A 14863-nucleotide genomic window follows, 5' to 3' on the forward strand; every position below is an offset into this window, starting at 1 on the left:
CACAGGAAGTGAAGGGAAATCTCCCCAATGGGACACAGATAATGGGGAGGGGGGGGGGGGGGGAACACGCGTTATAAATCTTTCCTTACTCTATGCAAAAAAAAAAAAAAAAAAAAAAAAAAAAGGGTGTTGCCTAAAGTTCTACTTCAAGTCTTGGTAGATTGTCTTTGTACCCAAAATACTATGACTAACGTTTGACAAATCTTTTCCAAACTGTATGACGAATTCCTCCGTATAACACACAGCAAGTTGATATTTGCATAAAATCAGCTTCACATTTATATCCAGACAACTAAAAAGCCTATTGATTATCTATAGACCGAGGAGTGCCTGCTTGCTCCCTGATTGGATTTGCTGGCCCCATTGGGTTGTCCATGCTTAGCTCAGACCACAGCTTGTTAATACACATCAAACCCAATCAAGCTCACTAATCAATATCAGCCAAGACAGGGAACAGAAACATTGAGGTTTGCTTTGTAACAATGAGTCAGATGAGGAAGTTTTAGTGCCGGCTCACACTACAGCTTGGGATCCGTTGGGATCCGACTTGTCAGACCTCAAGTTGCCCCAAGTCACTGGACAGAAGAAATTCAATTGAAGTGAATGAGAAGCGCCTTAATGTACACTACTGAAGTCGCTCCGACTTCAGAAAAGGTTCCTGTACTACTTCAATGCAACTTGTACTCATATTTCAATGGAAGTTGCCTCCAAGTCGGATCACCATCTCAACTGAAGCAACTTTACAGGAAAAGAAAATAGTTTACACACGTCGTCACACTTATGCAAATTGATGTGGGTTTATCCGCATCCAATGGCTCTCAATGGACCCGGTTCACACACAGGAAAAAGGGGTCCTGCGAGTCTTATGCTCCGTTTCAGGTTCAAATTCAGGTAAAAATTTGGAGCGGATTCACAGCTAGCGTGAACTCTGCCTACAAGAAAAAGTTCTGTCACTCTCCAGAAGAGTATGAAGTAGGGATTTCCCACAGGTTAGATAGAAGGGCCACATCTGATCATGAAGCGTTTAGAAGTCCTAGAAGGAGGCCTAGACTAGACCGGGGTGATCATATATTGTTCTACTCTTAGTAATTTGTTGCTTTTATTTTAGGGAGGCGTCTGTCAGACAATCTCTCAACTCGACGAATGACAGCAGCTTCTCCACAACTGCAGAAGACGACATACATGTGGTGGCTGCAGATCAGAGCGATCCATCAGGTTACATTCGAGTTATACACCAATAAATTACAGAAATACCTTGGTTTGCGTATATATAATGAATTACACTCACAATGTTAAAGCCTGATTCCACCCGCAATTTTTTTTTTTTTTATATTAAAGTCAGCAGCTACTAACACTGTAGCTGCTTACTTTTAATATTGACACTTACCTGTCCTACTCGCCCACCCTGCTTCCACCCCCCCCCCCATATCAATCCCTTGCCACCATCCATACCAAGGGAAACAGGAAGTGAAGCCTTATGGCCTCACTGCCCGTTTCCTACTGCACATGCATAAGTCTCGCGCAATGGGACGGCTGCTCTCTGGGATTACACAGTTTGCAGAAAGCAGCGCACCCCATTCACCAGAAGAGGATGAAGACAGACCGTGGTTACGGAAGAGGCAGATTACGGACTTCCACATAACAGGTATTTCGGGTGAGTATACATTTTTTATTTTAGGATTTTTTGTGAAAAATACCTGGGTGGAACTCCACTTTAAGGAGTCTGGTGTTAATGTAAAGTGGCTGTGTATATGTACTTTAAAGCTGCCGGCATACAGTACAGTAATGTATGTGGCCAGAGGTGGCTCCCAGCACTTCCTGGAACGCGGAGACACTCCCGGCTGGGGCAATTTAACTTTTGTCAAAGGTGCCTCTAAGCGCAGTATGCAAAACTGAATAAGGTGCACAAAGGGTTAAAAGCACTTACAAGATCGTTGAGTGTTAAAAGATATGGAAAAAAAAAAAAAAAAAATCAGGAGTAGTCATCTGTGTCCACGCGTTTCGGAGCATGTGCGGCTCCATCAGAGGTCGGACGAAGAAGCCGCACACGCTTCGAAACACATTACCGCCCCCTTCTCCCGACCACACCATCAGCCTTGTGGATACCGCAGTGAACCCGGAATACAGGCTTCCCTGCTGCCTCCTCTCTCCAACACGCATGAAAACGCTTTACAGCTGCTGGACGGCTCTACACTGCTCTCTACCACCATGCTGAGGATGGACACATGCCACAGATGAGGACTCCCGATTTTATCATGTCTTTTAACACAATGATCTTTTAAGTGCTTTTAACCCTTTGTTACACTTTGCATAAGGCGCCTTTCTTTTCCTTTTTTTATATCTTCAGAGTTGCTTTTCATCTAACCAAAGTGCTACCAGAAGCACCATCTATTCACCATCATCCCTCTGATCAGCTATCCACCTCCACCAGAGCGCCCTCATCTCCTCCGTTTTGATCTACAGGTGCCCCTGCTTGCATAGGCAGCATCTTGATAGCAGGTGAACAATGCTTTTAGTCCATTAAAGGGGTTGTAGAGGTACATTTCTTTCCTACATAGCTTCCTTTACCTTAGTGCAGTCCTTCTTCACTTACCTCATCCGTCCATTTTGCTTTTAAAAGTCCTTATTTCTTCTGAGAAATCCTCACTTCCTGCTCTTCTGTCTGTAACTCCACACAGTAATGCAAGGCTTTCTCCCTGGTGTGGAGTGTCGTGCTCGCCCCCTCCCTTGGATTACAGGAGAGTCAGGACGCCCACTAACACACAGCTCCTTTATCTGCAACGCAGAGAGTGTCCTGACTCTCCTCTAGTCCAAGGGAGGGGGCGAGCACGACACTCCACACCAGGGAGAAAGTCTCACATTACTGTGTGGAGTTACAGACAGAAGAACAGGAAGTGAGGATTTCTCAGAAGAAATAAGGACATTTAAAAGCAAAATGGAAGGATGAGGTAGGTAAAGGAGGACTGCACTAAGGTAAGGGAAGCTATTTAAGGGAAAAAAAAAAATTGTACCTTTACAACCCCTTTAAGGAACGACAACCCAACCAAAGCGAGCTGCCAAAGTAATCTTTATTGCTTTTTTGTATTTTACCAGAAAGGAGAGAATTCAGCCTAATAGAGTAACAGTTTAGTAACATGACAGATCAGTCTTCTAGTTCAACAATCTGCCAGCAAAGTACAAAGAGGAAAGTGGAGTCTGGGGGGGGGGCACTGGCAGAAATTTCAGGCCTTTTTGGTTTCCCTTTCTAAGTCAGAACCGTGAAAAGTCAGCCCTTCCCCTACATCCCATTGCTACAAGTTTCATCAACGGCAACAATCTTCAGAAAGAGGAAGAATAGAAGAGGAAGTCAGAGGAAAAGGTAGAAAACATGCAGAATGTAGAGATCAATCAAATTCAGATTATTAGACGTCATTCACATGGGCCGTACTACACCTGACCTGAGCGAGGGCCACGTTTGCCCACTCAGGGATTCACAAGCAGAACCAGTCACTTCATTTGGGATGCTGCAGCTCCACAGACAGCTGCAGCTTCCAATTTGACAGCCGTACTGTACAGCATCTCAGAAAAGTGAGACTTTTTGTAAATATTTTCTTCTATCTTTTCATGTGACAACACTGAAGAAATGACACTTTGCTACAATGTTGTGTAGTGAGTGTACAGCTTGTATAACAGTGTACATTTGCTGTCCTCTCAAAATAACACAGCCAGTGATGTCTAAACCGCTGGCAACAAAAGTGAGTACACCCCTAAGTGAAAAATTGAGCTCAAAGTGTCAATGTTTTGAGTGGCCACCATTATTTTCCAGCACTGATTTTCAAAATTATTTTTCAGCAAAATAAAGCACGGAGACCTGGATGGATTGGGGGGGGGGGGGTTGCTTTGATGATTAAAAATGAATTAAAGAAGGACTACAGCCAAAACTCGTTTGGCTGTACTTTTCCTGTGGATCACAGCAGTGCAGTTAACTCTGCACTCCTGTGACCCGTTTTCAGCAGACAGTGAGCTGAAGCTCTCTGTCAGCTGATGCCACAGAGCCAATTCAGGCATGGACAAGATCATGACAATGGAGTCGGCACCTGGCTCAGCAAGCCGCTAAGAGCCTGAGCAGGCTGCTCCCTTCACAGCCCAGCGCTCCAGTGAGCATGCGCACAGACACCGACAAGTAAGGATGAGCTCCGGCGTGTTCGCATAGAACACGTGCAGAGCCCGCCAGGAAGTCGGCACCCGCGCTGCGCTAATCACAGCCAGGCAGACATTTCCTGATCTCTGCAGCCAAGCATCGGACAATGTCTGCCTGGCTGTGATTAGCGCAGCGCGGGTGCCGACTTCCTGGCGGGCTCTGCACGTGTTCTGTGCGAACACGCCGGAGCTCATCCTTACCGACAAGCACCAGCTCTGCCCCCAAAGCTATGAGAACCGAGCGTTCGATCGCTCGGTATTCAGTGTCAGAGGCACTAGGGGGACTGACTTTGAAAAAATAAAAAACAACAAGCACACAAACTTTGAGGGTCCTTTCACAGAGTCGCTTTACCGTCATTTCCTGACGTTTTTGGCCGCTAGCGGGTCGCTTTTAACCCCCGCTACCAGCTGCAACGTCCTGCCAGCGCATTGCCTCAGTGTGAAAGCCAATAAGAACAAAAAGATGATCAGGACAGCCGCACTCCAATCCAACGTAACTTTAATGTAAAAAACTGGAAACAGGTACTACAAATCACAGCAACGGAACCTAGGACAGCTGACGCGTTTCACACCAACTTCAGTGTTGACTCATAGCATTGGGTTTCACACCGAGACTTCAGCGGGCCGTTTTTCAGGCACTATTTTTAACTAGTGTTTAGGTTTGTAGTTCTCAGGGCCTGGACAAGGGGTGGGCAGGAGGAGCTGGTATGTGAGTTTGGGGGGGGGGGCCCACAATGAGATTGAGGGGGGAAAGGGGGATTTGTGTTGGAAGGAAGAATTTGGGGTTTAGCAGGAGGTATTGTTCTAGGAAGGGAATTTTTAGAGGATTTTTTTTGGGGGGGGGGGGGGGGGACGGGGACAAAGACTTGTACTGGGAGGAGGAATTGCAGCAGGGGGACAGATTTGTACTGGGAGGAAGGGGAATTTATGCTTAGGGGGCAAGCATGCAGATAAGCGTTCAGTGTTTTTATGGAGGGAATCTTATTGACACATGATGCTTATACATCATGGGGGGGGGGGGGGGAGGCAGTTTTGTTTGTTCGCCCTGGGCTCTAGACGACCTTGTCCCAGGGTTCCATCGAGAAATGCCCTCCGTCGAAAAATGCCTCTGATGGGTCTGCTCATGTGCACTATGCAACGTCACTCCATCTGATATGTTAATCAACTGGTGTGACGACAACAGCGCATGTGCAGATCGTCGGAGAGTGTTGTGGACAGGCCCAGACTGGGACAAAAAAATAGGCCCGCGGCGGCAGTTAATGATGGGATGTGGGGTTCCAGCACCTTGAACCTCTGGGCCCCTTTACATTACACAGCCCCCCCACAGTTTGTTACACAGACACCCCCCTAACAGTTCTGGACCACGTACATGGGGGGGGGGGGGGGTTGAGGGGAGACGTGACATGCAGCCCGCCGCGGCCCACCGGGCATATGCCCTGTATGCCCTATGGCCAGTCCGGGCCTGGTTGTGGGTTTGTTTTCACCTGCCCTCAGACACAGCCAAAAATCAGTTTAACGCACTCAAGTCGCCATGCAACATAAAACACGCTGTTCAATACAGCCAAAACCTGCCCTGCAACTGTGAGGCCAAATCTGACAATTTAATTCTCTCTCTGTGCTTAGTATATCATCAGATACTGCCTCCGACGATCTGCACCGTGTTAACTTCACACCAGCTGATCAACATATCAGCTGGAGTAACATTGTGTACTGCGCATGCGCAGACCCATCAGAGGATTTTTTCGATGGAAGGCATGTCTCAGAACACCGGCACAAAGTTCTCAGTGTAATGTAATGCCACTTCTTGTGTGATCTGTGTACTTTGAGCTGCACCCACCCTCACAGCTGATAAAAGAAAACAGCCCAAAAGGAAAATGAAAGTTGCACTATAAAACAATCTTTAAAGAACAGACAGGACTGACTTTTTCTCTGGGAACAGAATACACAGATGTTAGGAGGTGCAACCAAAAGCAACACAGTAAATAAAGTGAAATGCACATATTGGGGAAGGGGGGTAGCAAGGGCCATAGTGCTGAAGAGGAGGGGGGAGGGGAGACCTGACAGAAGCTTTGTCCTTGTAATACAAATTCAATTAGCTGTGACAGGCCACCCTGTGTCAATTATACATTTACAAATTCACACACCATTATCCAGGAGGAAAAACAAAACACAGAACATTGTGTGCTGCAGTGTAGAAGCGTCATACAGCAACAATGTAACCAAAAACAACATCTTCCCCAACATAGCAAGAGAAGAGAAATTGAAAGTAACATTTCATATCTGGGAGAGTTTGGTGAATAAGGACAATGTATGTAAGAGAAGTTATTAGTTTATCAATAAAATGATTACACTGCAACAGAACAATAGAAAGAACTAAGAGATAAAGAAATATCAGCTCAGCAAGTTTTAGGCACAAAGAAAGGAGGAGGATTAGATGGAATGTGAAGAGATTTGATTAAAGAAAGATGGATGCATTCCTACAAGCACAGAATATTACTAGATATGAACATTAATAACATCAGAGATCGTAGATCCAGGAATATCCGATTGATTGCCTTAGAAGTCGGGAAGGAATTTTTCCCTTGTTGGGCTTTATCAGTTTTCTTTTGCCTTCCTCTAGATCAGGGGTCAGATTTGGCCCTGTGCTTGCCTTTATCTGGCCCCTGGGTCATTATTCCACCAACTGACACCAATGATGGGGTACCATTATCCTCATTGATGGCGTGAATTGTATCCCATTAAAGTGGTTGTAAACCCTTATGCCGCATACACACCATCACTTTATGTGATGAAAAAAAACGACATTTTCTGTGAAGTAAAAAACGACGGTTTTGAAACTTCAATTTTCAAAGACGAAGTTGCCTACACACCATCGTTTTTTCACAATGCTCTAGCAAAGCGCGGTTACGTTCACCACTTTTTTCCCATTAAAGCTCGTTTCATAACTAGCTTCTGGGCATGCGCGGGTGTAAAAACGTTGTTTTTTTGCTACACACGGTCAATTTCTGTGAAGTAAAAAACGACGTTTTGAAAAACGACACATAAAATTGAAGCATGCTTCAATTTTTTTTTTTGTCGTTTTTCACAAGACATAAAACAACGTTTTCCCCCACACACGGTCATTTAAATAGACGTTTTTAAAAACGTTTTTTTTTCCCCATCACATAAAGTGATGGTGTGTACGCGGCATTAAAGTGGAGGTTCACCCAAAAAACAAGTATATAACATTACATTCAGTATACCTCAAACATGTACAGTATGCTGTTTTCTTTGGGGGGGGGGTGGTGTACATACAGTATTATCTGTATTTTCCGCCCGTGGGACTGGGCGGTCCTGTGCAGTGTCGCAATGTCATCTGGGATTTCGCTCATATGATTGACGTGCCTGAAAAAACTCCCCCCGGCGGATAAGGCGCGTCACGATTTTCCGAAAGTAGCCGAACTGCGAGTCGGCTCTACACGGCGCCTGTGCACCGACTAGGAGCCGTGTAAAGCTGACTGCGCAGGCGCCGTATAGAGCCGACTCGCAGTTCGGCTACTTTTCGAAAGTCGTGACGCGCCTTATCCGCCGGGGGGGCACCTCAATCATCTGGGCGAAGTCCCAGATGGCATTGCACAGGAATACCCACTCCTGCGGGAGTGAGTACACGGAAGCCGGGAGGAAAATACCGATAATACCGTATGTACACCCCCCAAAAAAAAAAACCCATACTGTACATGTTTGAGGTATACTGAATGTAATGTTATATACTTGTTTTTTGGGTGAACCTCCGCTTTAAGGTTTGACATCATTAGATGGTTTTGGTAAACCTGAAGAGAAAAAACGGATAGTGTGTATGGGGCTTAAGAATTGGTAAATTACAATATAAAAATGTTTGCTTTTAAGCGGTGTTATTGGATTTTTTTTAGCTATATCAAGTTATACGTATAACATATGATATAATGCATTATGAGGATATCTTGAAGGGGATCCCAGAACGTGGTGAAAAGGATGAAGCTTATACAACACATCGGATGCCAGGACAGAGAAGCCGGGATATAAAGAATAGGGGTGATCAGAAGACACATGGAAGAGTCCTGGGACGGGGTGGAAGAATGAAATTATACAACGCCTAATACAGAAAATTGTTCGGATACAGTACAGCCGGCACGGAACAGAGCAGGGGGGGGGGGGCGGCCGGGGCTGGATAAAACTAATATAAATATGGGGGGGGGGGTTATCAGGGTACATGGTCCTGGGACAAGGAAAACAGATCTTTCTACAAAAATAGAGATTAGAATACAGCAAAGATCTCAATACCAAGATGTAGCGCAACAGCGATAGTATTTAGAATGTAATGAGGGGAATCCCGGGATAGATCACACTATACAATACATAATATTTACTGAATAAGATCCAGGGACAGAAGAGGACGGATAGAACATGTTCCTGGAATACATTGGAGGGGAATCACCAGGACCGGATGGATGACATTACATAATAGTTGTCTTCCTTCCAGAGAGACCGGGGGATACATTCTCCATATAGAACACATGATAATATGGGGGAACATTAGGCAACATGACGTGGGATGGATGAAGTAATACAATACAGAAGAGATTACAAGGATACAGTGATCGGTCCTTCCAGGGACAAGACCAGATAGATAGAGCTTTATGATGTATATTATGAACACTAAACATCATTCTTTTTTTTTCTTTTTTTTTTTTCTCCTTGTCAAAAGATCTTTATTGTGTAGTTGACATTTGTACAAGCATGTTATCAAACAAAATCGACCTTAGGCAAAAAGAAAGTCCTGCTTTTACAAGTGAATTAACTAATAAAGAGTGGTGTCTTTACTAAACATCATTCTATCATAGACTGGATAGATAGATGAATACATACAATGTATAGAGGATTTGTGGTGTGGGATCTCAGGACAAGGCAGGATGGATGAAGTAATACAATGTGCAACAAAGAGGAATACAGAGATGGGGGGTCTTTTCAGGGACAAGTCAGATGAATGGAGCTCTACAATGTATTATATATATATAACAGGATACAGAAAGGGGTCCCTCCAGGGACAGGCCAGATGGGTCAGGCTATATGAGGTGTGATATGTAGAGGGATAGCGAGTGGTCCTTCCAGGGTCAGGCTACGGGGAGGGGAGAGGGAACAGCGAGTGGTCCTTCCAAAGACAGGCCAGTGTCTATATGATGTTATATACAGATATTGGGATTCAGTGCCGGGGTTCTTCCTGGGACAATTCAGATGAATGGAGCAATAATTTATTATGTACAGAGGGAAAGATGGGAGAAGCCACATGATAGATGCATGCATACACTATATTATATATATATATATATATACACACACACAGATGGAGAAAGCTATATTATGTATTACATATACGGGGGGGGGGGCAGTATGGATAAAAAAAATATATATAAAAATAAAAAAATAAATTGATTTAACCCCTTCCCGAAGGCCGTACGACTATATACGGCCGCAGGGTGGTTTTACTTCTCTGGGATGCCGTCTTTTTACGGCCGCCCCTTTCCTCGTTCCCCGAGCGCGCAGCGGGGAACTTCTGTGCTGGCCGTGTCCCTTGGACACAGCCAATCACAGATCGCCGTGAACGGCCAATCAGAGTGGCCGTTTGGTAGGCGATCTGTGCGGCCAATGAGAGATGATCTCATATGTAAACATACTGTATGAGATAATTTCTCATTGCCGGCTCACACAGATCCAGGTGCTGTCAGGGAGAGAGGAGATCGATGCTGTCCCTTGTACATAGGGACATAGATCGGTCACCTCCCCAGTCACCCCCCTCCCCCCACAGTTAGAACACTATACAGGGTACACATTTAACCCCTTCCTCGCCCCCTAGTGTTAACCCCTTCCCTGCCAGTCACATTTATACAGTAATTAGTGCATTTTTATAGCACTGATCGCTGTATAAATGTGAATGGTGCCAAAAATGTGTCAAAAGTGTCCGATGTGTCCGCCATAATGTCGCAGTCCCAATAAAAATCACAGATCGCCGCCATTACTAGTAAAAAAAAAAAAAAATATGTAGAAGAATACGTATCGGCCTAGACTGATTTTTTTTTTTTTTTTTTTAATTGAGCCATTTATTATAGCAACAAGTACAAAATATTGTATTTTTTTTTTCAAAATTTACGTTTTTTTTTTGTTTATAGCGCAAAAAATAGAAACCGCAGAGGTGATCAAATACCACCAAAGAAAGCTCTATTTGTGGGGAAAAAAGGACGCCAATTTTGCTTGGGAGTCACGTCGCACGACCGCGCAATTGTCAGTTAAAGGCCCATGGATGATGGGGACACAGGGGTCTCTCCAGGGACAGGCCTATGGATGAGGATGATGGGGACACATAAAGGGGTCCCTCCATGGACAGGCCTATGGATGAGGGTGACGGGGACACATAAAGGGGTCCCTCCATGGACAGGCCTATGGATGAGGGTGATGGGGATATATAAAGGGGTCCCTCCACGGACAGGCCTATGGACAAGGGTGACGGGGACATATAAAAGGGGTCCCTCCACGGACAGGCCTATGGACAAGGGTGACGGGGACATATAAAAGGGGTCTCTCCAGTGACAGGCCTATGGATGAGGACACATGAAGGGGTCCCTCCAGGGACCGGCCTATGGATGAGGGTGATGGGGACATATAAAAGGGGTCCCTCCACGGACAGGCCTATAGATGAGGGTGATGGGCACATGAAGGGGTCCCTCCAGGGACAGGCCTATGGATGAGGGTGATGGGCACATGAAGGGGTCCCTCCAGGGACAGACCTATAGATGAGGGTGATGGGCACATGAAGGGGTCCCTCCAGTGACAGGCCTATGGATGAGGGTGATGGGCATATAAAGGGGTCCCTCCAGGGACAGGCCTATGGATGAGGGTGATGAGGACATATAAAGGGGTCCCTCCAGGGACAGGCCTTTGGATGAGGGTGATGAGGACACATAAAGGGGTCCCTCCAGGGACAGGCCTATGGATGAGGGTGATGACACATAAAGGGGTCCCTCCAGGGACAGGCGTATGGATGAGGGTGATGACACATAAAGGGGTCCCCCCAGTGACAGGCCTTTGGATGAGGGTGATGACACATAAAGGGGTCCCTCCAGGGACAGGCCTGTGGATGAGGGGGACAGGGACATATAAAGGGGTCCCTCCAGTGACAGGCCTATGGATGAGGGTGATGGGCATATAAAGGGGTCCCTCCAGGGACAGGCCTATGGATGAGGGTGATGGGCACATGAAGGGGTCTCTCCAGGGACAGGCCTATGGATGAGGGTGATGAGGACATATAAAGGGGTCCCTCCAGGGACAGGCCTTTGGATGAGGGTGATGAGGACACATAAAGGGGTCCCTCCAGGGACAGGCCTATGGATGAGGGTGATGACACATAAAGGGGTCCCTCCAGGGACAGGCCTGTGGATGAGGGGGACAGGGACATATAAAGGGGTCCCTCCAGGGACAGGCCTATAGATGAGGGTGATGGGGACATATAAAGGGGTCCCTCCAGTGACAGGCCTATGTATGAGGGTGATGAGGACATATAAAGGGGTCCCTCCAGGGACAGGCCTATGGGTGATGGGGACACATAAAGGGGTCCCTCCAGTGACAGGCCTATGGATGAGGGTGATGAGGACACATAAAGGGGTCCCCCCAGGGACAGGCCTATGGATGAGGGTGATGAGGACACATAAAGGGGTCCCTCCAGGGACAGGCCTATGGGTGAGGGTGATGACACATAAAGGGGTCCCTCCAGGGACAGGCCTGTGGATGAGGGGGACAGGGACATATAAAGGGGTCCCTCCAGGGACAGGCCTATAGATGAGGGTGATGGGGACATATAAAGGGGTCCCTCCAGTGACAGGCCTATGTATGAGGGTGATGAGGACATATAAAGGGGTCCCTCCAGGGACAGGCCTATGGGTGATGGGGACACATAAAGGGGTCCCTCCAGTGACAGGCCTATGGATGAGGGTGATGAGGACACATAAAGGGGTCCCCCCAGGGACAGGCCTATGGATGAGGGTGATGAGGACACATAAAGGGGTCCCTCCAGGGACAGGCCTATGGATGAGGGTGATGAGGACACATAAAGGGGTCCCCCCAGGGACAGGCCTATGGATGAGGGTGATGGGGACATATAAAAGGGGTCCCCCCAGGGACAGGCCTATGGATGAGGGTTGGTTACTAGGATACAGAGGGGGAGGAGAGTATTGGGGTGACAGGGATGAGGATGACAGGTCCGGGTATGTATAGGAGGACACAGTGAGGGGGAAGGGTTGTATTCCCTTATGAGGGGGGATGACAGGCCCCGGTATGAACACAGCCCAGCAGGCCGGTGACAGGGCGCGCTGTACACAGAGGAAAGCGAAGACCTCCCCCCCTAGTCACTTACCGGCGCTGTGTAGAGCTGTGGTGTCGGTGTGTTCCCCGGGGCCGGTGTCAATGTCCGCCGGGCTCTCCGATGCTCTCCGCTTCCTTCCCTGCTAACCCTTCTCTGCCCACCGGAAGTGACGAGCGGTCATGAGGCAGCTGACGTCACCCCCTCCTCCCGCACGCCAATTGGAGCGCGCCCGGAGGGGCGGGGGGGATGGAGGGCTGCGTCATGTGACGTGCTGTGTCACCTCCTGGCCGCCATGTTACCTGGGGCCAGGTGTGGAAGGGTGTCTGGGGCGCTTGTCCAATAAAAAAAGGAGGCCATGTAGGGGTCTACTTATGTTTTCTGCACGGCAGGGGCTTATAGGAGGGGCCCCAGGCTGTATTCATAGAGGGAGGAGGGGTATAGGGACACAAAGAGGTCATGTGACCACTGTATGTGACTCTTCCTCTATTCACAAGGGAGGGGTCACCTGCTGAGGAGGAGGAGGAGGAGAAGGAGGATGTTTTCTTCTGTAGCTGGGCAGACATCCCAAAAACCACAATCCCTGATCTTCTATAGATTGTACAATCACATTGGAATGTGTATGATCACCCTGAGGCCTGATTCACACCTATGGATTGTTTTATTTATTTTTTGTGCACTTTCAGTTCTGCGGAAACGCACTACAGTCCATCTAACCACTACACCCCCCGGAGGATTTGGCAGGTAAAGGACCTAGCCCCTTTTTGCGATTCGGCACTGCGTCGCTTTAACTGACAATTGCGCGGTCGTGCGACGTGGCTCCCAAACAAAGTTGATGTCCTTTTTTTTCCCCCCACAAAAAGAGCATTTTTTTGGTGGTATTTGATCACCTCTGCGTTTTTTTTTGCGCTATAAAGAAAAATAGAGCGACAATTTTTAAAAAAAAAAAAACAATATTTTTTACTTTTTGCTATAATAATTATCTCCAAAAAAAAATGTATTTTATTTTTTTCCCTCAGTTTAGGCCGATACGTATTCTTCTACATATTTTTGGTAAAAAAAAATCGCAATAAGCGTTTTGTTTGATTGGTTTGCGCAAAAGATATAGGGGCAGATCCACATACAATTACATCCACGCAGCGTATCAGAGATACGCTACGCCGCCGTACCTTACCTGGCTTTAGTTCGAATCCTCAACGATTTTGTGCCGTAAGTTACGGCGGCGTAGTGTATTTCTGGCAGCGAAATTCAAATCAGTGATTAGGGGGCGGGTTTCATTTAAATGAAGCATGTCCCCGCGCCGAATGAATTGCGCATGCGTCCTCCCGAAATTTTCTGCCGTGCATTGCGCTAAATGACGTCGCTAGGACGTCATTTTTTTTTAACTTAGACGTGAGTTACGTCCATCCCTATTCACGGACGACTTACGCAAAAAAAAATTCTAATTTCGACGCGGGAACGACGGCCATACTTAACATGGCAAGTCTATCTATACGCCACAAAATAGCAGCTTTAACTATACGCCGGAAAAAGCCGACTACAGACGACGTTAGAAAATGCGACGGCCGCGCGTACGTTCGTGGATCGTCGTAAATCGCTATTTTGCATACCCGATGCGGAAAACGACGCAAACTCCACCCAGCGGACGCCGAAGTATTACATCTAAGATCCGAAGGCGTACGAAGCCGTACGCCTGTCGGATCTAACCCAAATGCCGTCGTATCTTGGTTTGAGGATTCAAACTAAAGATACAACGCGGGAAATTTGAAAGTACGCCGGCGTATCAGTAGATACACCGGCGTACTCTGTCTGTGGATCTGCCCCATAGCGTCTACAAATAGGGCATCGTTTTATGGCATTTTTATTAATATTTTTTTTTTTTTTACTAGTAATTAGCGTCGATCTGCGATTTTTATCATGACTGCGATATTGCAGCGGACATATCGGACACTTTTGAAGCCATTTTGGGACCACTGTCGTTGATACAGCGATCAGAGCTATAAAAATGCACTGATTACTGTAAAAATTACACTGGCAGAGAAGGGGTTAACCAGTAGTGGGGCACTGAAGGGGTTACGTGTGTCCTAGGGAGTGATTCTAACTGCAGGGGGGATAGGCTATGTGTGACAGGACACTGATCACCTCTCCCGATTACAGGGAGTTGTGATCAGTGTCCTGTCACTAGGAAGAATGGGGAAATGCCTTGTTTACATTAGCCTCTCTGTGAGACGATCGCAGGAATGTCTACGGGACCCGTGGTCGGAGCTCTCGGGCGCACGCGTGCCCACAATGCCGCTTCTTCAATTCCGGCTATTTTCA

The 14863-nt window shown here is 47.0% G+C and overlaps 1 protein-coding gene across 1 annotated transcript in view; it reads right to left on the minus strand.

Moving 5' to 3' along the window:
• RAB7A (RAB7A, member RAS oncogene family) overlaps positions 1-12727 on the minus strand; it is a 56940-nt gene extending 44213 nt beyond the window's left edge. The window contains exon 1 of the mRNA XM_040358959.1: positions 12599-12727. The gene's annotated coding sequence lies outside the window, so the exon portion shown is untranslated. The remainder of the gene's footprint in view (positions 1-12598) is intronic.
• Between the last annotated feature and the right edge of the window lie 2136 nt (positions 12728-14863).

This window comes from Rana temporaria, chromosome 7 (genome assembly GCF_905171775.1).
Source record: "Rana temporaria chromosome 7, aRanTem1.1, whole genome shotgun sequence".
Taxonomy (NCBI): Eukaryota; Metazoa; Chordata; class Amphibia; order Anura; family Ranidae; genus Rana; species Rana temporaria.